Source organism: Pieris napi, chromosome 18 (assembly GCF_905475465.1).
Source record: "Pieris napi chromosome 18, ilPieNapi1.2, whole genome shotgun sequence".
Taxonomy (NCBI): Eukaryota; Metazoa; Arthropoda; class Insecta; order Lepidoptera; family Pieridae; genus Pieris; species Pieris napi.
This window is the reverse complement of record NC_062251.1, coordinates 11670630-11696597: the sequence shown is the minus strand read 5'-3', so window position 1 is coordinate 11696597 and position 25968 is coordinate 11670630.

The window sequence follows — 25968 nt, the reverse complement described above, 5'->3', positions numbered from 1 at the left end:
AAAAGGAAATAATACAAACAGGCGCTGCTACTAGCAAGTGTTGACTGAGTGCAATAAAATACCAATTATGTAGGTGCCTACCTGATTTTGTATTTCTCTTACATGTTGTAGTTACAGTTACAATGGTTAGACCAATATGAAAAGTCTTGACGATAAGTAGCAATGGTTAGATCAATATGAAAGATCGATGTTTTATGAGGTCAATTCGAGAGACCCATGTTTTGCTATCATGGTCAATATGAAAGGTCTTGACGATTAGTAGCAATGGTTAGATCAATATGAAAGATCGATGTTTTGTAAGGTCAATTCAAAAGAGACCCATGTTTTGCTATCACGGCCAATATGAAAGGTCTTGACGATTAGTAACAATGGTTAGATCAATATGAAAGATCGATGTTTTGTTAAGGTCAATATGACAGGCCAAAACATTCTTAAAGTCAATAAGATAGACTAAGATAATGGTGTTAAGGTCAATATGACAGGCCAAAACATTCTTAAAGTCAATAAGATAGACTAAGATAATGGTGTTAAGGTCAATATGACAGGCCAAAACATTCTTAAAGTCAATAAGATAGACTAAGATAATGGTGTTAAGGTCAATATGACAGGCCAAAACATTCTTAAAGTCAATAAGATAGACTAAGATAATGGCGTTAAGGTCAATATGATAGGCCAAAACGTTCTTAAAGTCAATAAGATAGACTAATTCTGAGTACATGCTTTAAAGTCAATTTGATAGACTACTTTTATTAGTAAGGTTTATTAGATTAGACCGTATTTGGTTTAGTGACAATAATCATTGATATTCAGATCCGATTATTGTGCGAAGTATGCGTGATTAGTGTTTCGTAAATAAAGAAGATATATTAGTTACGGTGTCGTAATGATACAGTGATGTGTTCCGACAAGAACAGATCAGAATAGATACGGTCGTGTGTTCTGAAAAGAACAGTTTCATCGCTGTCGTAAGACACGGCAATATGCCCTGATAAGGACAGTTGTTAAACGTTTTTGTCGAGAAACAAGAATAATATGTCCTGAAAAGGACAGTTGTTAAACGTTTTCGTAAGATACGATTATATTGTTCTGAAAAGAACAGTTCATTAGCGTTATCGTAAGGCCACGATATCGAAGTGTTCTGAGAGAACACGTTCGTACGCTTCGACGGCTGTGCGCAGAAAAGGGTCAACTTTTTGCCGCGCCGAGTTTTTATCGCCAGGCACATAATTATTGGCCGCTAATATTGATTCAAACATTAAAAAGCGAGCTTCTTTATTACAAGTTGGTGGGCTTGTATAGAAAGAGGTGTATTACAACTTGCCTGGAGCTCATGTCGATGAGAGCGATGGTGCTGACGTTTATGAAATAGCTATACAAAAATTAAATGAATATTTTTCACCAAAACAAAGCAGATACTACGAAGGATATTATTAGACTGACTATCTAACAAGAGGAAGGGGAGAGGTTTGAAACTTTCCTGTTACGGTTGCGAACTCAAGCTGATACCTAAATGACAGTTTCCAGCTAAAGATGAACACTTAATAGACCAAATCGTAGAAAAGGGCCGAAGCTCAGCATTAAGGAAGAAAGGCTGGCAGGTGAAGATTCGATAACACTTCAACAAGTAATTACAATTACTATTACGCTTGAGACGGTTAACAGACAGCTTGATTCGTTTGATAAGCAAGGATCAAGTCAAACTTTTGATACGAAAATTCAGAAATTAACCGGGTAGATGCAAGAAATTACGTGCGGTTCGAAACTCAGTGAAAACATGTTCTCGTTGCGGCAACAGCAAACATTTATCATTTGATAATAATTGGCCAGCCAGAGATAAAAAATGTTTAAAATGTGGAATCGTTGGCCATTTTATTGATTATTGTAAGACTAAGGTCAAACGGAAATTACATACACGAAATGACGAATACAATAGAACAAAGAGACTGAAAATAAATAAAGGAACAAACCAAGATACCGATGAAGTGGCTTATGTATTCCATATGGATGATGACACAACTAACTATCAATTGTAAAGTGGGTGAAGAATTTGTTGCTCGGTTATGAAGGGACAGCGAATTTTACTGACGAAATTATAGTACATGGATCTGATAAGTCGCAACACGATAAACGGCTTGGAAAGGTGTTACATATACTGAAAGATAACAATGTTCTTTTTAACCACGACAATGCATCGTTAAGAAAACAAAATTGAATTTCTAGGACATCTATACTAACTGAAAAAGGAATAAAGCCATTGGACAAATACATTCAAGCAATCCAGGCTTGAAAAAAGCCATCCAACATTGAAGAGATACAGAGTTTCTTGGACTCGTTAACTTCGTCGGAAAATGGATACCTAATTTGGCAACACTTACAGAACCCCTTCGGCAAATAATAAGAAGAGATACTGTCAAACGGAGAAAGAAACCCTGGTTCTGGTATGGGCCGTAGAATATTTTAAGATTCATCTACTGGGCAAAGAGTTTGAGCCCATAAGTGACCACAAGCCTTTGGAAACTATCTTCGGTAACAGATCCAAGCCGCACGCATCGAAACGATGGGTTCTGCGGCTGCAGGCTTACAAGTATAAAGTAGTCTACTGATCAGGGAAAGAGAACATCGCAGACCCTATTTCACGCCTTTGTCAATCTGCCTACCCAGTTCCATTTGACAATTAAAACTACATAAATGCAATTGTAGAATATAGCAGACCGATAGCTGTTCCACTTATTGAAATTGAAACAGCCAGGGAAATAATAGCATTAAGAACCGGTGTTTTTGAAGATAAGTGGAATGAGTGTTATAAGGTAATAAAGCCCTCAGAGGGAATAAACTTATTATTCCTAAACAACTTCGTAATCGAGTTCTTGAGGATGCTCACCAAGGACATCCTGGCTTTGTTGTCATGAAAGGTCGTCTAAGAACAAAGGTTTGGTGGCCTAAAATTGATAGGGATGCTGAAAGTCGTGTTAAAACCTGTAAAGGTTGTACGCTGGTTTCATCACCTAAACCTCATCCAACTAAAAGACGAGACCTTCCAAGTGAGCCTTGTCTTGATGTGGCGGTATACTAATTTTTGGGACCATTACTATCAAACAATTACCTACTTATACTAGTAGACTACTACTGTAGGTATAAGGAGATTAATATTACGAGGGACATTACTGCCACAGAAACCATTAAAAATCTCAAGGAATTATTTTCTCGATTATCCTGCAACCCTAACTTCCGATAGTGGCAATCAATTTACAAGTGACAATTTCAAAGCGTTTTGTAAGGAGTGCGGGATTGTAATTTACAATACAATACCCTATTGGCCACAGGTTAAGTAAAAAAGTTAGGTAAAAAGGATTGAAAAGAGGACCTTCTAGAAAACCTTGTAATGTACAACAGCACCCCTCATACAGTAACAGGAAAAACCCCGGCTGAACTCTTCTTTTGTAGACAGTTTCGAGATAAAATTCTCATGGCTACAGACATGGAACATAAAGTCATATATTCAGATTTTATAGACAGAGATAGGGAGAATAAATAAAAAGGAAAGGAATATGCTGATAGGAAAAGAAAAGCGGCGGATAGTCATTTGGGAATTGGGGAAATTCTAGACTTCAAAATGTGATAAGAGAAAATAAATTGGCTCCTAATTGTGGTCCAGAGTCTCACACGGTAACAGATGTAACGGTGGAGACATTAGGGTAAGAAATGATTCAACGGGGAAAGAATACCGCAGAAATGTTGTCCACCTTAAGAAGGTTGAAAATGGTGAGTGGCAAATCATTAACCACCACGCAGACGACGAGGTAACGAAAATGAAGATTAATGACTTATCATCCTAAAATGTAAAAGAAACAAAATTAAAGTTAATTTTCGAATCATTTGATAAGTTTTTATTAATTTTAATAAGGAAGGGATGTAGTATACCGAAGCACACTAGTGGGGGTCAGTCGACTGTCTACCGCCGTGGCGTGCAGACGTTACTTAAGTTCTGGGATCGTACCGCTTATAAAGTGTACCTATCGGTGGTGTTTCTGAGTATTTTACAGTAAGTATAGATTTTATTACTTTTGCAAACAATTTTTCAATTGTTATTAGTTAATTTAAATGTTTTTAAAATCTCATAAGAACGTTATTGGCAATAGAACTCGGATAGCGTTTATTGAATTAAATTTGTAAAAAAAACTCTTCAACAGCCTTTGAAGTAGGAGAAGAGATTTTGTTTTTTATTATGTATAATAAGCATTGGTGGTGGCTTGCAATCATACTCCATTTGAAAATGCAGCTTCATCGAACGCCTACAGGTACATCTTCTAATTACAGTTATATAATATATAACGGCCGCCCAACTGTTCTTTTCTTTGGGGCGCATTATTCAATATATTTCATGTAAAAATTGGAACTTCCTGTGAGACCTAAAAGAAACCTTATCGTCCATTAGTACTAAAATAATAAATGACATAAATTTATTAAATTATCCAGCTGTTCAATTACAACCTTTGTAACAAAAAACACGGTCCATTTCGAATCGGAACCAATGGCAATCGATCAATTACGATTTAATTCCCGGGAGTTGCGAAATTAAGAGACGTAATTAATAATTTTATGCTCGAGTCACTAATATTACCATTTTTTTTTAAAATATAATAGGGGGGCAAACGAGCTTACGGGACGACCAAAAAGGGCAGTCTACGCAGCCCATAGACACCCATTTTTAGTGGGTGCGTTGCCGGCCTTTGACGGAGGAGTAGACTCGCTTTTTGAACATTTGGAGGTCGTATCTGAGGGAAGACCCCCCCCCCCGGGAGCCGATTCCACAGTTCGCTAGTTCGCAAAAGAAAATGCCTTGTGAAACGGACTGTGGAAGACCATCAAGATGATGCTGGTGAACTTTAGAGGTCGTTCGGCTCGTACGGTGTTGAAAAGAGGCAGGAGGGATCAACCCAAACAATTCTTCCGAACACTCTCCGTAATAAACTTTGTAAAAAAACGCAAAGAGACGCAATGTCTCTGCGTAGCGAGAGAGAATCAAGCCGATCAGTAAAACATTGGAGATTGACAATTCGACAAGCCCTTCGCTGAATTTGGTCAAAAGGAAGAAGCTGGTATTTGGGAGCACCGGCCCAGAGATGCGAGCAGTATTCCATATGAGGTCGTACTTGAGCTTTGTAGAGCTGCATACGTTGTACGTCAGTGAAATACTGCTTAGCCCTACCCAAAACACCCAGCTTTTTGGAAGCCAGTTTGGCTTTTTCTTCCAGATGACTGCGGAATTGGACTTCTTTCGAAATGCCAACCCCAAGGATACTGAGGCTGTGTGACGAACTAAGGAGAGCGCCTTCAAATTGAGGAGACACGACAAAAGGATCTTTCTTGGCAGAAAACGAACAAACCTGAGTCTTTGTAGGATTAAACTTAACAAGGTTGGTTACTACCCCACACAGAAACCTTCTCCAGAATCGACTCAATTTCTAGAACAAGTATGTTACGGCTCTCATCGACTTCAGATCGAGACATGTTCGGATGGCCTGAATATAATGTGTCGATGGTGCTGTCGTCTGCATAGCAATGGATGTTGTCGATATTCAACAGGTCATTGATATGCAGAACGAACAGGGTCGGCGAAAGGACACAAATGTTCCGATTTTGCTTTAAAAATTTCTCGTTTAAGGGTTCGGGCATGTCGTATAATAAAGTATAGAATTGTAGCCAAGTGGTTAAGCATGGATGTCTTAACATAGAGGTCGCGCATGAACCTCGGCTTAGCTTCAATGTATTTTTGAAGTGAAAACTTCTTTAGCAGCGTGGTACACTTTTTTGTAATGGGTAAAAAATGTTAAAATCGTGTCAGGACACGTGATCTGATCGAAAATTCGTAAGATGGATGGAGAGTAGACAGCAGGCGCGGCGTATTTGTTGTAAATTTGTAAATTGTCATGTTTGTGTACCATAACGCAATAAATAAATATTGTATTCTACCACATAAATGATAGTAATTTTATACTGATAATTAAAGCAATTCGTGTAAAATTATTCCCTAACCATTCCAAAATATCAAAAATGCACAACGTTAATATTCAAGTTTTCACTTCTGCCGGCACTCCCGGAGTGTAACCCGTAGTTTTTTTAAATTAATAACTGGTTGCATCGTAAAGGAATTTATTCTCTAAGAATTTAAGACATGTACATAATACAGATTTTTTTTATATTACAGGAGGCAGACGGGCAGGAGGCTCACCTGATGCTTTGTGATACCGCCTCCCATGGAAACTCGCACTGCCAGAAGGCTGCCGGCCTTTTAAGAATTGGTACGCTCTTTTCTTGAAGGACACTAAGTCGAATTACAATTATTACTTGGTAAAACTAGAATTACACTGTTCTTAGTCTAAATAAATATCTATGATATCCATGTTCTTAGTAATAATTAGTTTATAGAAGTTAACATTAGAATTAAACAATGGCCAATACTCATAAGGCAAAATACAAAGAATCATTAGACATGCATGAAATAATAATTATTTAATATATTCAGCGCTCGTCTTACACTTCTACGACGTCTCTACTCTTTTGTACATCGGTGCAAAATTCAGAAGCGTCATTGTTCATTTGAGCTATAATTAATGTTCGTGCAGAATGGATAGCGCGGTTTCGCTTGAAGCTGTGGATTGTGGCGTAATTAAATATATTGTTATAATTGCGAAATTATGAGCTTGTAATGTTTATGTTTGTTAATTTACGAAGGTAGGTACGATACAAGACGCCGAATTAAGGGTATATTCATGCTTTTATCAACATAATTTTTTGTTTGTATTTTTTATATATTGTATTTTATTCTCAACCCGGACGTCGTGAGATTGATTCCCGGTTAATCAAAATGAAGAAGCCGGAATCTCCAAAAAACGAGAACGCGTAACAGGGACAAAGATTAACTTCTTTAAATAGATAAGTAATAGTACTTCCGAAAGAGAAATTAAACTGATTTCAAATATGTTCTGTCCGGTTAATGTGTGCACACAACATATAAACAAAATGTAGCGCCAATCATTATTATTATAGTGTAAGCTGACAGGCGCAAGGGTGGCATTTGTCCATAGACATTCGTGTTTAGCTTCGTGTTACAAGCCGCCATTTTGATGTGCACACAGCGAGCCGTCGTACATACCTTTTTCTCTCGGGACCTTGCCGCGAACGGACGGGTGCATCACTCCACATCCATGCGCATCGTATTTTATTGTTGTTTATGTTTAAAGATAAATATTAGACATTATAAGTGTGTTTAAAATTAATAAATGTTTCTTTTTTTTTAAATCTAATTGTTTGTTTATTATATCAGGAGTGGGATCTGTTACCTCTTTCAGCCCGCAACTGTGTTTTTTTCTTCTCTTTTTATTACTATTAGTGATTACTGTTAATGTCTAGTATTTAACTTTGTGTATTGCATTGTCGTATGTTTTAGTGAGAATTTAAAACAAAAATGGGTAAACGTAGGCGGTCACGTAGTCAATCGATTACGAGTGGTGATAGTGATTATAAACGTCTGATAAACAATAAAGTACAAGCTCCCACCTTTTCAGAATGCCAAATCATAAAATGACTGCTTCACGACTGATTTGAGAGCGACCGCCGATGCGAAAACCGCTGTGTGAGTTCGTGAAGTGAGTTACAGAATCGCAGGGCAGGTTCTTAATAAGTGGAGCGATTCCGAGTGTTTATCGCGTATTGGATTCTGCCTAAAGGGTGATGCCAAATCATGGTTGGACGATTGGGTCACGTCTGATAGAACATGGAGTAATTTTAAAAACGATTTTAAGTCCCTTTGTGTCCAAAAGATTGATGTGGCAAATATTTTATACAAGCGACCCGCCCCGGCTTCGCACGGGTGCAATGCTGATACTAAATACACTACAGAAAAACTGTGAACGCTGTATATAAAAACATAGCGGCCCGCTCCGGCTTCGCACGGGTATAAAATATATAGCCTATGTGATTAAAATCGATCCAGTAGTTTTGATTTATTCATTACTGCCCGTGGCCCGCACGCGTTAAATTTGGAGTAAAACAATCCCCCTTTTCCTATACCATGAAGATTTCCTGCTATCTTTGGAATATCTAAATTCATACACTACATTTTTACTTATTTACTTTTTACATTTTTAACTATTTATTTTATTTTTACAACAAGAATGTCTTTATAAACAACGTTCACAGCTTTCTTGTCATTAGACTCTTGAAAGAGCGACATACAGTTGTCCATGTGAAAAACAGTCAACGCTCAAATCTAAGCCTGCAACGTTGAAGGTTTGACCCTGCGATTTAGTAATGGTCATTGCAAAAGATGTCTTTACCGGAAACTGTAAACGTTTAAATTGGAAGGGTAAATCCGATGGTATCAGAGGGATTCGGGGAATCAATATATCTTCTCCGGTACCACATCCTGTGAGCATTGTGCACTCTATTATGAAAGTTTTCAATGATTTTACCAGCAAACGCGTGCCATTGCAAAGTTTAGGTGGATTCAGGTTTCTTAATAAAATAACCGGACAACCTACTTTCAACACCATTTTGTGAGGAGGGAGTCCAGACGGGTTCAAAGAATTTAGAAATTATGTAGGAAAATGAACAGCTTCTTAGTAGTATATTTTCGTCGGCGCATCAATCTTTGAAAGAATCAAGTTATTTACTTTATCTACTTGTTCGTTAGTTGGTGACAGAATCGCTCTTTCTTTAAACCAAGATATTGTCTTATAACTTATGTTATCAATGTCAGGATAGACATTGTTGACTAACTCTTGGATGTTGTCTATCAAAACGCAAAGGTTTTCTAGGTCAATCCTTCCCTCACTTTGTGTTAACTCTCCATTGCCAACTTTTAGCAGCATCTCTGGAAATAGCCTGTTCTCACGTGAAGATGACGAAACCCTCATATTAGTTTTAAGCTCTAATTTATTGACATGTGGTCAAAGGTTGGATCTTTTTAGGCAAGCATTTATTTCGTCAGCACGTGTTCCTCGAGTCACAACTGGTAGGATTTGACGGAAATCTCCTGAGAACAGAATTGTCCATCCACCCATAGGTGAATTTTTGTTGCGCAAATCGCGCATTGTCTTATCCAGTGCTTCCACAGACGTCTTGTTTGACATGGTAGCTTCATCCCAGACTATTAATGAGCAGTCACGCATCAATTTTCCTGTATTGCTCTGTTTAGAAACACTACAGACGCTGTTATTATCATCGGTGGCGATTTTCAGCGGGAGCTTGAATGTGGAGTGTGCGGTTCGGCCTCCTTCCAAAAGCGTAGCGGCAATGCCGGATGACGCAACAGCTAACGCAATTTTTCCGATAGATCTCACTTTTTTTTAAAAAGCAGATTGATTAAAAATGTTTTTCCTGTACCTCCTGGAGCATCAAGGAAAAACAATTTCCCTTCATTATTATCAATTGTTGATAGTAATGCAGTGAATACTTTTTTCTGATCGATGTTTAATCGTGGCTCATCTTGAGCTATATTTTGTAAAAGTCTCGTTTGATCGTATGATGTTTCTCTTGTGTATTCGGCACTGTTAGTTAAATATGAGTTATTATCTCTGTTAGCTGTCTCAGTTATTAGATCTGATGATCGATTTACCGGAAAGTAATTGCACTACTTTGTTCAATTCCAATAATGCTTCGTCAAATATGTTTTGATCATATTGTACATCATCTGAGTTTAACTCTCGCCGTCGCCGAATCAGAATATCACTGGCCATATTTTCTTGAAATTTATTCCATAGATTAACAGAATCAGTTACTTGACAAAACACTACTATGACGGCAAATAAATATCTTAATGATGTAGCTGAACTACAAACAGCTGCTTCTGATAATGTATTTTCCCAGTGAGAATCGTCTTCCAAAAGCCCCATAGCTTTGCATGCTGCTTGATAAGTATTGTAAACAACACCTTGTACAGTTCTTAGGTGTGCAAAGGATGTCGGGCCTTTTACAATATGCAGTAACATTCTCAGATAAAAGCATTCGCTGTTATTGGGATGAACCACGTAGACTCTGCCAAGAGCATCCGTTTTTTTTACTCCGGGGAAACCATCAACCGCAGTACCTTGTTTTCGCCGTTGAAAACTTCTTGTATATTGTTCTCTGTGAAATATACTCGTTGTCCATTTTCTAAATGAACTGCAAGGTGGACAATTGTGGGAGCCCGGTCGTGCACTTCGTATGATAAAATCCTCCATACAGCTTCAGAGCTGCAGATGTAACGTCCAGACTGATATTTGTCCACTTCATTTGGTGATTGTATGCTGAAAGTGGCTTGATCACTGCCTTTATTAATGTACTTAGTAACATATTGAATTGACTTTATTGAATTGCACAACTCTACGTTGATGTGGGCATCGAAAATTTTCAAAAGGAGCGGATTATAGGGAACGATCCATCGGTTATCAATATCATGGTTTCGGACGGTAGCATTTTGCCCACCCTGTTCTGGCGATCGTCGACGATATTTGGGATATCCGTCATCGCTAGTACTTGTTTGAGTTTGGAACGACTTCGGAAATTTTTTGCTGCATTTAGAATCTCGCATACATGGAGAATTCAGGTTTAAAGTCCCGCAAGGGCCGTGTACCATATGTTTCTTTACGATTTCGTACAGGATAGGATCTTCATCTTTATCCGGTAATTCAGCTGAAATAACCCTGTCAATTTGGTTTGGTCTACTTTTGTTTACTAACCACACCAACAGGTGTACATGTGGCAAGCCACGTTTCTGCCATTCTATTGTGTACATATGACAGCGCGGCGGACCGAATATATGAGACTTGTTATTGAGGCGCAGGAGTTTCTGTACTTTTAAATGGAAGACTCTGTTAACTATATCGTATCTGTCTTGTGGAGTTAAATTGGTGTTAATATTTTCTTTGATTTCCGGCCAATTTGGGTTACATGTTGCAGTTATAAATAAATCAGGTTTACCGTAATTTCTTACGTAAGTCATGGCGTCTTGCGATTTTTCGTGTAAATATCGAGGTCCACCTGTGAATGATGAAGGTAGTATAACCAACTGCCCAATGCCGTTGCGGTGTTCATTCGCCTGTAAAGCATCCTGAAGATGAACGTAATTTTCAGCTCTCAATTTAGTTTGATTATTACGGATGTAGGCCAATCTCTCACATTCAATTTTCGCATATTGATCTACCAAGTATTGGTTTGTTAATATTCCATATCTTAGCAAAGTATTGAAATTGTTACGTCTTGTCATTATACGGTAGCAATAGTAGTTCATACATGACACTGTTTTACGCAGAGGTGTACCACCGATTGGGTCAATTTGAGAAATATTAATGGCATAACCATTTTCTCCACGACATAGCATCAAAGGATATTGTAAGCTGTCATAAGATTTGTGTAACTCTGAAATTTTTTGCAAATTATCATCACGACTATGCAATACAATATCTCTTTTGTCAAATTGCTGTCCAGCTATCACCACTGCTACTTCACTCGTGGAAGGCGCATTGTATCGTCCTCTGTGTTCTCCAACAGGAACTTTATTTGCATGGATTACGACATTAAAGTCAGGAGTATCTGCTGGAACACTCTCAATCGCAGTTTTAAAAGACTGTATGTAGCAATTATGAGAATGTAACATATCTTGGAGAGATCTAATCAAATCTCTATCAATTGGCTGTGCAACACTTGTACACCGCGTAGATGCTTGTGTATCTGGATCTGCAATAAAATATATTTGCAGAAATTTGTGATCATCGGGTCGAAGTGGTAGCAAGCTCCCAGCTAAGTGGTACACTTGCCCTTGAATTTTAAATGTAGGCATGAACCCACGCTCAACGACTTGCTTACTCTTAAAAGAGGTCATTTGAAATGCGTTATTATAACGGCGTATATTGCGCATGAATTGCTTGGATTTCTGACGATCACCCGTAAGAAGAGAGTGAAGTGGTTCAGGTGCAGGGAGAACTTCTTCTAATTTGACTTTTCCTTGTAAGCAACACATGCCTTTCGATTCGTCCTTGAATTACAATGCCAAGCAATGTTCACACACTACTGACATAGTACCTATTGATACTATACGATCGTCCTTGTAAGAAATCGAAGGATCGTAATTCATGGCAGAATTTTCTTTATTCACCCATGAATTAGTAACTCGTGCTGATGATTCTCTGGCTCTCTGTATTCGATGTGTTTCCCTATCTCGGCTGCGGTGAACCTCACGCTCTACTGAAGATTCTCTCTCTCTCTCAGCTCTATATCTATCCCGAAGCTGACTGAGGCGAGCCTTACGCTCTACTGACGATTCTCTGTCCCTCTGAACCGTATGCCTATCTCGATCCCGGCTGCGGCGAATCTCACGCTCTACTGAAGATTCTCTCTCTCTCTCAGCTCTATATCTATCCCGAGCCTGACTGAGGCGAGCCTCACGTTCCGTTGACGATTCTTCATCTCTTGCTGAACGTACTCTTCTGGCATTCACTGTACTAAGACCTATGTTCGAACGACGACGTCTTCCAGACATGACTTTATAATTTCTGTACAAAATTTACTCAGTTCTATATGTATGATTACCTATGCACAAATTGCCATATTATTAGTATGTGCCGCAGTAAAAAATATCTAAATTCTTACCATTTAGAAACAAAAGATAATCAACAATCATAAAAAACAAAAGATACCTATTCTATTCAGTTCTTTTTTTTACTGAAATACCTCAACTTAAACAACGATTTTAATTACATTAAAAGTACTTAAAAAATAATTTGCTATTCGTGCGACTAAAAACAAAAGATAATCAAGAATCATCAAAAACAATATTTTATTTTGAATCAGTCTATTGTACCCACTACTAAAAACTTTTAACTTCGCTACCAAATTAAGACGTAAAATGAAGATAGGAAATAGATGACTACACGACAAAACTTAGGTGGATTATGAAAAATATTCACTAATACAATACAAAAAAAAAAAAAAAAAACTACTTTACAAAACAATACAAATACTTATACTTTAGGGCGACAGCCGCCTGACAAATACATTTATACATTACAAAACTTTACAACTACATTACAAATAAATACAAATACATTTAAAAGGCAAAGACGACGACTTGGGCGACAGCCGCCATACAACAATATACAACACGACATATCCAAATGGATAAACGAAAAATAAAGACAAACAGACAGTGTCCGGATGGGGCATAGACAATTTTGTCACTATTCATTATTCATATATACAAACATGGGCGATTATTGCATTGCTTGATAGCTGCAGGAACAAGAAAATGCAATTTACAAAAAGAAGAAGAAGAAGAAATTCAAGTTCATATAATATTCTAAATTTATACTTCAAGACTTATTAATAACAAAAACATATTTATAAAATATATAATTAATTCACAGAATCAGATGGGATTTTTCACTCGTAAACTGACGATATCGCAAAAAAAAATATAGTCCATACGATAGGGAGCTACTGGCCATATACGAAGGTATCAAACACTTTAAATATATGTTGGAAGCAAGAAACTTTTGCATTTACACCGACCACAAGCCCACGCCTTCACAACATACAGGGGTCATACACAAAACGAGTCAGAATTTTGTGAAAAAAAAACATAGTCAGAACTTTTACGAAATCAGTCTTATTTATTACCTTATAATCATAGCATTTAAATGACAATATAAAACAAGATCGTTTTTCAGTTTTGACTGAAATATTAAACTTTTAATTTTTTTTGTGACCACATACTTCCACAGAATAGAACAAAAACAAAAACAATCGTTACGTTAGTCTTAAAAAGTTATTCATATAAACAATACAAAGTAAAAAAAGGATTTTAAAAGATATCATCATCACTCGAATCAAAAAATGAACGGCCTTAACATTTGTTTTGTGGTGCATTTGAGTCGTCAGAGTCACTGTATTCTGGGAATGCACGGACTCTGGATTTTTTGGGTGTTACTTTTGGTGGTGTAATTGAGTTTTCCAAGTCACTTACATCAAGGGTTGGACAGAACCTGAATTTATTAGGAGTTACTGAGTCATCAGAGTGTGTATTAATTAAATTTGGCTTTTGTGGGGTTAATGGTTGACGGGTTGGGCTTGGTGATGATTCCAATGATGGTGTATTAAACAAGGGTTCAAGCAGAGTTGGGGTTGTCGGTCCAGTGGCTGTAGAGGCTGATGTAGTGTTATTAGTGGTTGCTGGACTGGGGGTTGAAGAAGATGTAAAATTCTGTAGAAGTTGTGTTTCTATAAAATTACACGAAATGCCCTCAACGTCTATTTGTCCAATTTCAAAATGGGTACATTCAATATGGGCTGCACATAATAAGCAGCTCAATCGTCTGCAACGTATAATGTTAGGTGCTTTTGCACTCCATGCAACCTGATGAATCTTGAAGGTCCCTTTAAAAGGACGAAGTTTGACGTTTGCAATTTCTTGTATATTAGATACTTCATTATCAATACGAATAATTTCAATGCCTTTACAGTTACCTTTTAAACATGAAATAAAACTATCAATGTTCGATATATCTTGGCCATTTGTAACTGCATTATCGCATGTCCGTTTTATGCATCCACCTACCCCATCAGGAGCACCTTTGCCATGTCCTGCCTCGTTGAAATGCCAGTTAATGATTTCTGCTTTTGAAATTTTGCTAAAATAGTTTGCTATTAAATGAAACATTGTTTTATTACGATACTGGGTAGTAGGCCCATCACTGAGTACATGCAGCTGCTTCAAATCTGGTGTAAGTAACTTTATTCTTTGAATAACAGGTTTTAAATGTGCACAAATAAACACGGGATCAAGTGCAAAGACATGTGGTTTGTGTAAGGTTTGTTGGTGGCTGATTATTTGACGAGTAGTACACACATGTATGAAGTGAAAGTTGTGCTTTGTGTGTTTGTTTTTGTGTAGATCCGCCAAAATGGGCTGATTGAATTTCTGATCCATATTTGCAGCAATAATTTTCTGAAAAATCAATATGAAGTAAGCCATCTGTTGGCGTTAAGTTTTGTTTGATTGATCGAATAACTCTGTGTTGGTTTTATTTGCAAGATGTTGAAAATATGTAGGTAATTTTGTCTTAAATATATTAACGAGTAATTGATGAGTAGTTTTAACGGCTTCTTTAATAGTTTTTTGGCATAGCTTTTCTTTTCCTTTAATGACTTCTAACACTTTTTAGTGATCCATCTTTGGTAAATAATTGTATCATTGCCATTGATCACATTAAAATTTACTGTATTCTCAGAGCATTGCAAACACGTCCTTTCCAGGCAAGGAACACTGAGAGTGTTGTTACAGCAGAAAGCCCTGGCAACATCAGTAGCGGTAGAATAACGTATTATCTTAGCTTGGCTTAAAGCACGAGCAATAAAATCATTATTTTACAAATTAAGAATACACTATCGTTACTTTCCAAATAAATATTGCTCTTTTCTGTGGACAATGTCTCTCGTGTGGACTTCTCAGTCCACAGAAAAGATGTCCACAGGAAGGACTTTTATTAAAAAAGTAAGCATTGCTCGATCAGTTTTGACGTTATACAAACAATTTAAAACATTTCGAAACCACTCCTAATAAGAAACGATGGCTGCATGCTAATCGGTAAATTCATTAATTACTTACTAATATACACCAGGAACAGGAAAGACTCACTGATCTTTGATGAAAACTCAGTAAAATTTATAAAAACTGTTGTAATAAACTACGAGCGCTCAGTCACTCAATCCAAACTGGCAAACGCCAGCCGTGTATTGTGGCCAGTACAAAAAAATAATTGTGAAATAGTATTTTGAGTTAGCTCGATAAAATCGATTGAATTTTAGGTCTACAGAAAAGACGTGATTTTGCATAACCAACTGTTTATTGCTAATTGTGTAGGTTTAGCTAGATATACATTTAATAACTTGGTAACATTTTAACATTCAGTATACATATTATCGATAATTAATATTTATTATGAGATAACACTTGTTAATTAAGAACAGCATTTGTCAAAATGTGCTTACCACGTTCACGAACAGTCCACAGAAGGGGACATTTTAATACTTTTCTTTTTTTTTCAACAAATTAGTAACTAAATAATTCCATATTTAGCAAACGTAAATAAAGGAATATTTGTGAATAATATATCAAAATATATATCAGCATAAAAAAAGTATTATTTTTAAACAATCCTCAACCTGAACTAGCCCATGAGTTTGACCCACAGAAGCCAGTGCTCTCCAAGACAATTCCGCTATCTTGACTATATATCTCAATTCACCACCGATCTAAAATACATTCCCGGTAAAGACAACATCGTCGCTGACGCCCTATCACGTGTAGAAGAGATTGTCACTATAAATTACGACGCACTTGCAAGAGATCAGGCTCAAGACCCTGAATTGCAAGCTTTGCTAACCAAAAACACAGCACTACAACTGAAACAGATCGCTGAAAACCAGCTGTACTACGATTTTTCTACCAAATCGCCTAGACCGTACATAACACCTGCCTATCGCAAACGCGTTTTTGAAACCATACATCAACTCAGCCATCCCAGCGGCCCTACCACTGCTAAAATGGTAGCTCAAAGATTTGTGTGGCCCGGAGTAAGACGCGATTGCAAAACTTGGGCAAACGAATGTGTAGACTGCCAACGAAGTAAAGTCAACAGACATACGAACGCACCATTTACAACCTTTCCAGTACCATCAGAACGTTTTGCCCACGTACACCTGGACATTATAGGCCCATTACCATACTCTAATGGCTTTAGATACTGCCTGACAGCAATAGACCGCTTCATACGTTGGCCTGATGGCTATCCACTAGCGGATATTACAGCAGAAACTTGTGTTTCCGCGTTCATTACCAACTGGGTATCTCGTCATGGATGTCCACAAACTGTAACAACAGACAGAGGCTTACAATTTCAATCACAACTCTTCCAAAGCATCACCAACCTGATCGGCGCAGAACATCGTCCCACCACCTCATACCATCCGCAATGCAATGGAATGGTGGAGAGATGACATCGCCAACTAAAAGCAGCCATCATCTGTCACAACAACCCACAGTGGACTGAAACACTTCCTCTAGTGCTACTAGGAATAAGAGCTGCCTGGAAAGAAGATCTGCAGGCATCAGCCGCAGAGCTAGTATATGGAGAACGACTACGACTACCGGGACAATTTTTCTCACCTTCGCTTGACCAGAACCTAAATCCAACAGACTATACAGCTCGCTTGAGAAATCATATGGCAGCATTAACCCCAACTCCTGCATCAAACCACAACAGTAAAACATTCTATTTGCCGAATGACATACATACTGCACAGTTTGTTTTTCTTCGCCGTGGTCCCGCAAAACGATCGCTTGAATCACCATTTACCGGCCCGGTTGTTCTGAAAAGAAATACAAAAACATTTTAATTAGACATAAAAGGCAAACAAGTTACAGTAACAATAGACAGAATAAAACCAGCTTACCTTACGAAAGAAAACAGAGAATACGACACGACCATCCGTCCACCGATGACCGCACTGCCGCTCCACACCAATCACGATGCAACGCCACCTGAAAAAAAGACTAGAAGTGGAAGATTAGTTAAGTTTCCGGACTACTATCGACCGTGAAACGGTCTCGGCAGGGGAGTGATGTGGCGTCCTCGTCGTCATCGGTAGCTGAAACAGAACAAATAAAAACATCAATAAAATTACCCAACGATCACACAAGTATTATTATTTACATAGTGGTTATATACAACAACGCGAACCCTATCTAACCTCTGGCTGCGCGTAGACTGCGATGACCATCCGCGGAAATGACGAAACAAACCGACTCATCGAGCACATTCAAACGGCTACAGATTCCCTGCTCGATAGGGTTCCTACCGCTGAAATCGTGATACTTGGCGATTTTAACGCCCACCATGCCGATTGGCTTGCCTCTGATACCACCGATCACGTGACCTGACACAAATGGTCCCTGCGATTACGCGAATACCAGATGTGGATGGTCATAAACCCCCTTTGTTGGATCTTCTGCTGACTTCACATCCGGAGAACAATCAAGTCTCTGTTGACCCGCCATTGGGTTCATCAGATCATTGTGTGGTCCGGAGTACTGTGCCTTCTACGCGCCCTTCACGGCCCCGCTTTTTGGGTTGTCGCCGTGTTTGGCACTACAAGTCAGCAGATTGGGACGGGATGCGGTCTTTCTTTGCGTCCTACCCTTGGGGACCTATGTGCTTTTCATCGGAAGCTCCAGATTCCGTAGCTGCCTCTGTCGCCGAAGTGGTTTTGCAGGGCATGGAACTCTTTATTCCATTTTCTGCGGTGCCGATCGGTGGCAAGTCTCAGCCCTGGCTTAAACGTTCTTGCAAGGCGGCCTCGTGCCGAAAGCGAGAATGCTTTAAGGCATGGGCGGAAGCGGCGAAATCTCGTGATGCCAATACCAACGAACTTAAAAAAGCATATAACTCAGCCTCAAGGTCCTTCAAACGGGTAATCACTAAGGCAAAGTCAGAGCACATTGCCAGATTTGGCGAGAGATTGGCCCAACTCCCTTCAGGGACTCGAGCCTTCTGGTCTCTCGCCAAAGCTGTCCAGGGGAATTTTTGTCAGCCCTCCATTCCGCCACTGCACAGGGAGGATGACTCTCTGGCCCACACTGCGAAGGAGAAGGCCGACCTTTTGGGCTGTCTCTTCGCGTCCAACTCGACTTTGGATGACCGAGGAAGATCACCACCGACCATTTCGCGGTGTGATTCTTCGATGCCGGAAATAACATTCCGGCCACGTGCTGTCCGCAAAGCACTACCTTCCTTGGACATTCATAAGTCGAGTGGGCCGGATGGTATCCCCCCAATTGTGCTGCGTACTTGTGCTCCTCAGTTGGCTCCGGTCTTAACGCGCCTTTTCTGGTACCTGTACTCGCTTGGCACTGTCCCGAAGTGCTGGAAAACCGCTTCGATACATCCGATCCCAAAAAAAGGCGATCGCTCTGATCCGTCCAACTATCGCCCAATAGCCATAACCTCCTTGTTCTCCAAAATAATGGAATCCATTGTTAATTGCCAGCTCTTGAGGTATCTAGAGGGCCACCAGCTGACTAGCGATTATCAGTACGGCTTTCGTCGTGGTCGTTCGGCTGGTGACCTTCTTGTATACCTTACACATAGATGGGCAGAGGCAATTGAGTCCAAGGGGGAGGCGCTAGCGGTTAGTTTGGACATAGCCAAAGCCTTCGATCGGGTGTGGCACAGAGCACTGCTCTCGAAGCTCCCAGCCTATGGGCTACCAGAGAAATTATGCGATTGGATCTCCAGCTTTCTGGCCGATCGGAGCATCAAGGTCGTTGTTGGTGACGAGGCGAAGAATTAAAAGACTATTTTCGAAAAAGTGTGCAGCTGCGGAAGCAGTGTCGAGCGGCGTGTAGTGTGGTCAGTGACCTCAGGTGAATGAACGAGACGATAGCACACCACACGCTCGCCCGGCCCCCGCCCCCCGCAGTTGCATCACACTATTTATTAAAAACTAAACAAAGAGCAATTTCGTCGTGCACATTCTCCCCCCAGTGCGACCTGCGCACTCTCTATCAGCAGCACGATGATCTTCTTGGAAAGTCTTGAAAGATTCCAGCCCTAGTCTGCACCTCGACCACGCGACTGACACCATCTTTGCCCAGGAAAGTCGACACGACCCTTCCCCTAGGCCACGTATTTCTGGGCAGGGTTCCATCCACCACGAGCACCAGAACTCCCAGCTCTGTAATCTTCCCTCAACCAGCCAGCCGTTGCCACGCCGCCAAATTCGCCCGTGAACCGAAGCAATAATTTGAGTTCTGTGGGATAAGATAATGAACTTTAAAACTCCCCCCGTCATTCTTATTAGGCGCATCCAGGACGAAAATCTGGATGCGTCAGGCAAGCCAGTGATTAGGCGATTTCTTGCACAACTATCGATAACTGACACTCGCTCTTCTCCTGTAGTTTCTTCAGTTACCGCCTCTTCTATTTTTCTCGTAGGCCAAGTCTCTTCTGGAGAATATAAAAAATTTAATCCCCGAAACCATCGATGATTCGTATTGAAATTTCGAGGTACATTTCTTGTGGCATCATCGGCCACCAAACAACCTGGATAACAACGAGGAATGTAAAGTTTCTTGTCCCATACATGACCGACGCGCCACGATTTTTGTAATATCCCTCTTGCGGGCAAAGTTACCGATGTAATAAGACCCAAGGGGTCAAAAAGAGACATAATAACTTTTAGGAATCCTCGATTAGTGGTTCGCTTGGTCCCTTCGAGTACTTCCAGATTAGCCTTTTTAATATTTAGATTAAAAGTAAGGTGATCATCACTGGTTCTCCAAACCAGACCCAAAGGCTTTTCCAACGGAGCTAATGGGCTATTACGAAGCTCGACTTCTTTACTTCTATTCTGGAGTTGCGGCTCCATCTCGGCTATAACTTCAGGTTCGTTAGTCGCCCATTTTTGTAAATAAAATTTACCTCGACGATGCATAAAACTGACTTCTTTTGCTATACGCCTAGCTTCTTCCACAGAATCAAAACTGGAGATAATCATCCATGTAGTGATTGCGACAAATTGCATCATATATCATGATATTCTTCAGCATTTAAATTTTTAATATAAATGGCAGTACAAGGTGAAGACGCCGCACCAAAAATCACTCTTGTCATACGATACTCTTGAGGTTCATTCTCTCGTCTATCACCGCGCTATAAAAAGCGCAATGCATCCCTGTCCTCAGTCCTAATTTTGATTTGAAGAAACATTTCACGAATATCTCCTGACACAGCAATTGGTCTTTGTCGAAAGCGCATCAAAACTCCAGGTAGTGATTGTAACAGATCTGGTCCGGTTAGTAACATGTCATTCAATGATATCCCATTCGTTTTAGCAGCAGCGTCCAGAACGATTCGCGGTTTCGGTTTTGATGGATTAATCACAGCAAAATGTGGTAGGTACCAAGTGCGGTCAGGACGAGACGAAGGTAGGGCCTCCTCAGCATAGCCACATTCTAAAAGATACTCAATTTGAGCATTATATTCCATCTTCTGCTTAGGATTTTTATCTAATTTTAAGCATTCTCTCTATTATCTGGTAACTCCAGTTCTTCTTTGCGCCACAACAACCCCGATTCAAAACGTCCATCAGGAAGACGGTGGCTGTAGCTCTTTAATAATGACAACGCGCGTTCCTCTGGATCATTTTTTAGACGTTTTGGTTCGATTCCTAGTGAATCTATACTTAAAAACTGCTTGAACAAATCTTCTAATTTATTTTCATGATTTTCTTCTTCTTCATTATGATTTACCAGCTTTAATACACTAACTTTTCCAGGACCCTTAGTAGGCCCGTGCAGTACCCAACCTAATTCTGTTAATGATCCAACTGGATCTCTGCACCCACCACTTCTTATCTTCCTCGAAATAATCAAATGCCAGTTGTCCTGGCCAATAAGAAGAGTAGGTATACCTCGATCACATGTAAGATCCTCGGCTATTTCCAGAAGGTGATCACAACCTTCTATCATATCTGCATCCACCGATTGGTGATTAAGATTCAAACTATCTATTGTTCGTGCTTCTATTTTATGCTCCTTATCCATGTGAACACCATTATTATAGAGACTCACTCTCCTTGAACTGGAAGCCTCCGTACGTGCTCCTGCCACCCCTTCAATAATAAAAGACTCTTCTGGACCTATAAGTCCAATCTCAGAAGCAACTTCTTTCTCTATAAGAGTGACTGATGACCCCTCATCAAGCAATGCAAATGTAGTCATGGTCCCCTTGGGACCTCTCAATCTTACTGGCACAATCTTCAATAAAGCTCTACCAACTTTCTGTCGAGTCGCAGCTACAACAGCTGATTTTCCTGCTGGTTCTACTGGCGACTCTGAGGGAGACGCTGAAAAATGCAGAAGTGAATGATGAGACGCCTTGCAGCCTTCGATCCCACATGGCTTATAGGAACACCTATGACGATGATTGCGACGTCCTAAACATCTAAAACACAGGTTTAAATCTTTAGCCTTCTCCCATCTACATTTACTCTCCAAATCCATGAACTGTTTACAGTCTTTTATGTGATGTAAATGATGACAGACAGTACATTCATAGCTCTGTTTCTTTGGCGTTATGGACGTTCCAAGTGTTGCAGTAGTAGATGCCACATTTGTTACAAACGGTCTTCTTTGTGATGACGGGTGATGAACATTTTCAACTTGAGCATATCGACTGCAAAGGTCCGCCTCGCGAGAAAAGAAAGAAGATAATTTAACTAAGTCCGCCTCTTCCTCAGGTCGCCCCGCAGCGTAGTCATACCAACGATACCTCAAAGTCGGTGTCATCTTCTCCACAACAGCTCTCACAGATTCCGGGTTAAATAAGTAGCACTCCTTTTTTAAAGCCTTGATGACTGTTACAATATTGACTATCTTGCTTGAAAAAATACAAATATCACGAGGATTATCAGAAAGTTTAGAAAGTTGTTTAATCTTGTCCATCTCCGCAATAACTAATGCATCAGGTCGTCCAAATCTTGCTTCCAAGAGTGACAAAATCTCTCCAGGCTCCACATCTGCTATAAACAAAGAAATGGCAGCTTCCTTGGCTGCCCCTTTCAGGCTTCTTCTTAGCCGCACCAAATTTTCCAATTTAGAGAAATTACTGCTAGTTTCATTATATGCTGCTCTAAACGCTAACCACTCACTACTTGCCCCGCTAAAAATTGGTAATTCGAATAGCGTTTTTGGGCTCTGCATCGCTCGTGCGGCTTCAGTAAGCGCAGATACGAGTGTCTTAATATCGAGCTGCTGATTCGAAGTTGTTTGAGCATCACGATCGTTTGAATCCAACCAATCTCTAACTAAACTATCTCTCTCTCTGAAGCCTTTATTTTCCGCCAAGCTATCCAGCTCACTGCCCTGCGCTTCAATAGCCGCTAATTCAGCTTCAGCGAAAGCGGCCTTAGCGCAAGCCTCTTCTATTCTTGCAGCTGCTAATCTTTTTAAAGCCTCTGCCCGCTGCACACTCTTCTTGCTTATCACCGATCGCTTCTCCGAAGGAGCCTTAGGGTATTCGTGTAATGACTTCTCTGATTGATGATGAACGGGTGCCATTGCTGCAGGAGCTGGCGCTTGCGGATTTGCTAAGTTATCGTCTTCATGTGTAGGATGTATAGGGGCCGATTCACATTTTACAGCCTGGCGTCTGAGCGACCTAGTAATTGGCATGTTTGGGAGAAAAAAAGTAATTAATGAATTTAAAAGAAATATCAGCACTCAACATACACGCCACGCACAAACGCACAAAAAAATATAATTTTATTCACTACACAAAAAAGTTATTGAAAAGAACTCGTTATTACGAAACGAAAACGAAAATTATTTACGTATTACGTACGAACACAACAGCAAAATACTATTATTTATATTGTAATACCGCAATCGAGCACTATTATTTTATTTTATTTCAATACGCAACGTAAAAATAATCACAAAATTATTTACACTATAATTTTCATAAACACACACTTTAATATTATATAAATATAGTTTCACAAAATATATAACGAACCGAACAACTATTAATTACTCACTAACATTCACTTTAAACGTAGGTAGGTTCACTATCACAAAAAAATAATGAATACCAGTATGAAACAAATAACTATTTCAACAAGTATTTTATTTAAATACTTAAAACGAATCGAACGAACAATAATTTAATAGTTATTTATTTCATAACTATTTAAGTAATTATTTATCACCTCACTAACACTTAAACAGGTATATTACGTACTTCGATGAAACGAAACAAATAACTAATTAACTATTTAAATAATAAAACGAAACGAACAATAATTTTAAATAGTTATTAGTTTTCACGAAATACGTAATTTACCTATAAAATAAATCACTGTGCCTTCCGCAATAAAAGTACCTAACATATAAGAACCGAGAACAAAGGAAACAAAGGGCGCGTGATTCACTATAATATTCACTTGCACACAAAACTTCACGATTCAAATCACTTTTATACGATTACACACTTCACAAATTGTCTATAAATGTTCAAAGATCCGGCCGAAGACCAAAATGTTGGTGACGAGGCGAAGAATTAAAAGACTATTTTCGAAAAAGTGTGCAGCTGCGGAAGCAGTGTCGAGCGGCGTGTAGTGTGGTCAGTGACCTCAGGTGAATGAACGAGACGATAGCACACCACACGCTCGCCCGGCCCCCGCCCCCCGCAGTTGCATCACACAATTTATTAAAAACTAAACAAAGAGCAATTTCGTCGTGCACAGTCGTCATCGACGGAGCATGTTCCGACCTTAAACCCGTGAACGCGGGGGTCCCACAAGGCTGTGTTATATGTGCCCTGTTTCTTGTGGACAATAGAAGCAAGACAAGAGGTGAGAGCAGTACTCCATGTGGGGCCGAATTTGCGCTTTATATAGTTGCATGCGGTGGCCCGGAGTGAAGTACCGCCTCGCCTTGCTGAGCACACCAAGCTTTATGGAGGCTAATTTAGCCTTTCCCTCCAAGTGACCGCGAAACTGAACGTCGTTCGATATGTCAACGCCAAGTATTCCAATGCTGGCTGTGGCTTTAAGAAGAGTGTTTTCGAAAAGAGGAGTAGCGACAAAGGGTGTTTTTTTAGCGGAAAACGCGCAAACTTGTGTCTTCTTGGGGTTAAATTGGACTAGGTTTTGTCTGCCCCAGTCTGAGACTCCACGTAGTAGAGTTTCGACTTCAGACACAAGTTTGTTCCGGTACTCATCAACAACTGCCCGAGAAATACCTGCCCGGCCAGTGTAAAGAATATCCCCAGTGCTGTCATCCGCATAGCAGTGAATGTTGCTAAGTTGCAACATATCATTGATATGCAGAAGAAATAGGGTCAGGGATAGAACACAGCCTTGTGGGACCCCAGCGTTCACGGGTTTAAGGTCGGAACATGCTCCGTCGATGACGACCTTGAGGCTCCGATCGGCCAGAAAGCTGGAGATCCAATCGCATAATTTCTCGGGAAGCCCATAGGCTGGAAGCTTCGAGAGCAGTGCTCTGTGCCACACCCGATCGAAGGCTTTCGCTATGTCCAAACTTACCGCCAGCGCCTCCCCCTTGGACTCAATTGCCTCTGCCCACCTATGGGTAAGGTATACAAGGAGGTAACCAGCTGAGCGACCACGACGAAAGCCGTACTGAGAATCGCTAATCAACTGGTGGCCTTCTAGATAACTCAAGAGCTGGCTATTAATAATGGTTTCCATTATTTTGGAGAACAAGGAGGTTATAGCTATTGGGCGATAGTTGGACGGATCAGAGCGATCGCCTTTTTTTGGGATCGGATGTATCGAAGCGGTCTTCCAGCACTTCGGGACAGTGTCGAGCGAGTACAGGTACCGGAAAAGGCGCGTTAAGACCGGAGCCAATTCAATTACGTACGCAGCACAATTGGGGGAATACCATCCGGCCCGCTCGACTTATGAATGTCCAAGGAAGATAGTGCTTTGCGGACAGCACGTTGCCGGAATGTGATTTCCGGCATCGAGGAATCACACCGCGAAATGGTCGGTGGTGATCTCCCTCGGTCATCCAAAGTCGAGTTGGACGCGAAGAGACAGCCCAAAAGGTCGGCCTTCTCCTTCGCAGTGTGGGCCAGAGAGTCATCCTCCCTGTGCAGTGGCGGAATGGAGGGCTGACAAAAATTCCCCTGGACAGCTTTGGCGAGAGACCAGAAGGCTCGAGTCCCTGAAGGGAGTTGGGCCAATCTCTCGCCAAATCTGGCAATGTGCTCTGACTTTGCCTTAGTGATTTCCCGTTTGAAGGACCTGGAGGCTGAGTTATATGCTGTTTTAAGTTCGCTGGTATTGGCATCACGAGATTTCGCCGCTTCCGCCCATGCCTTAAAGCATTCTCGCTTTCGA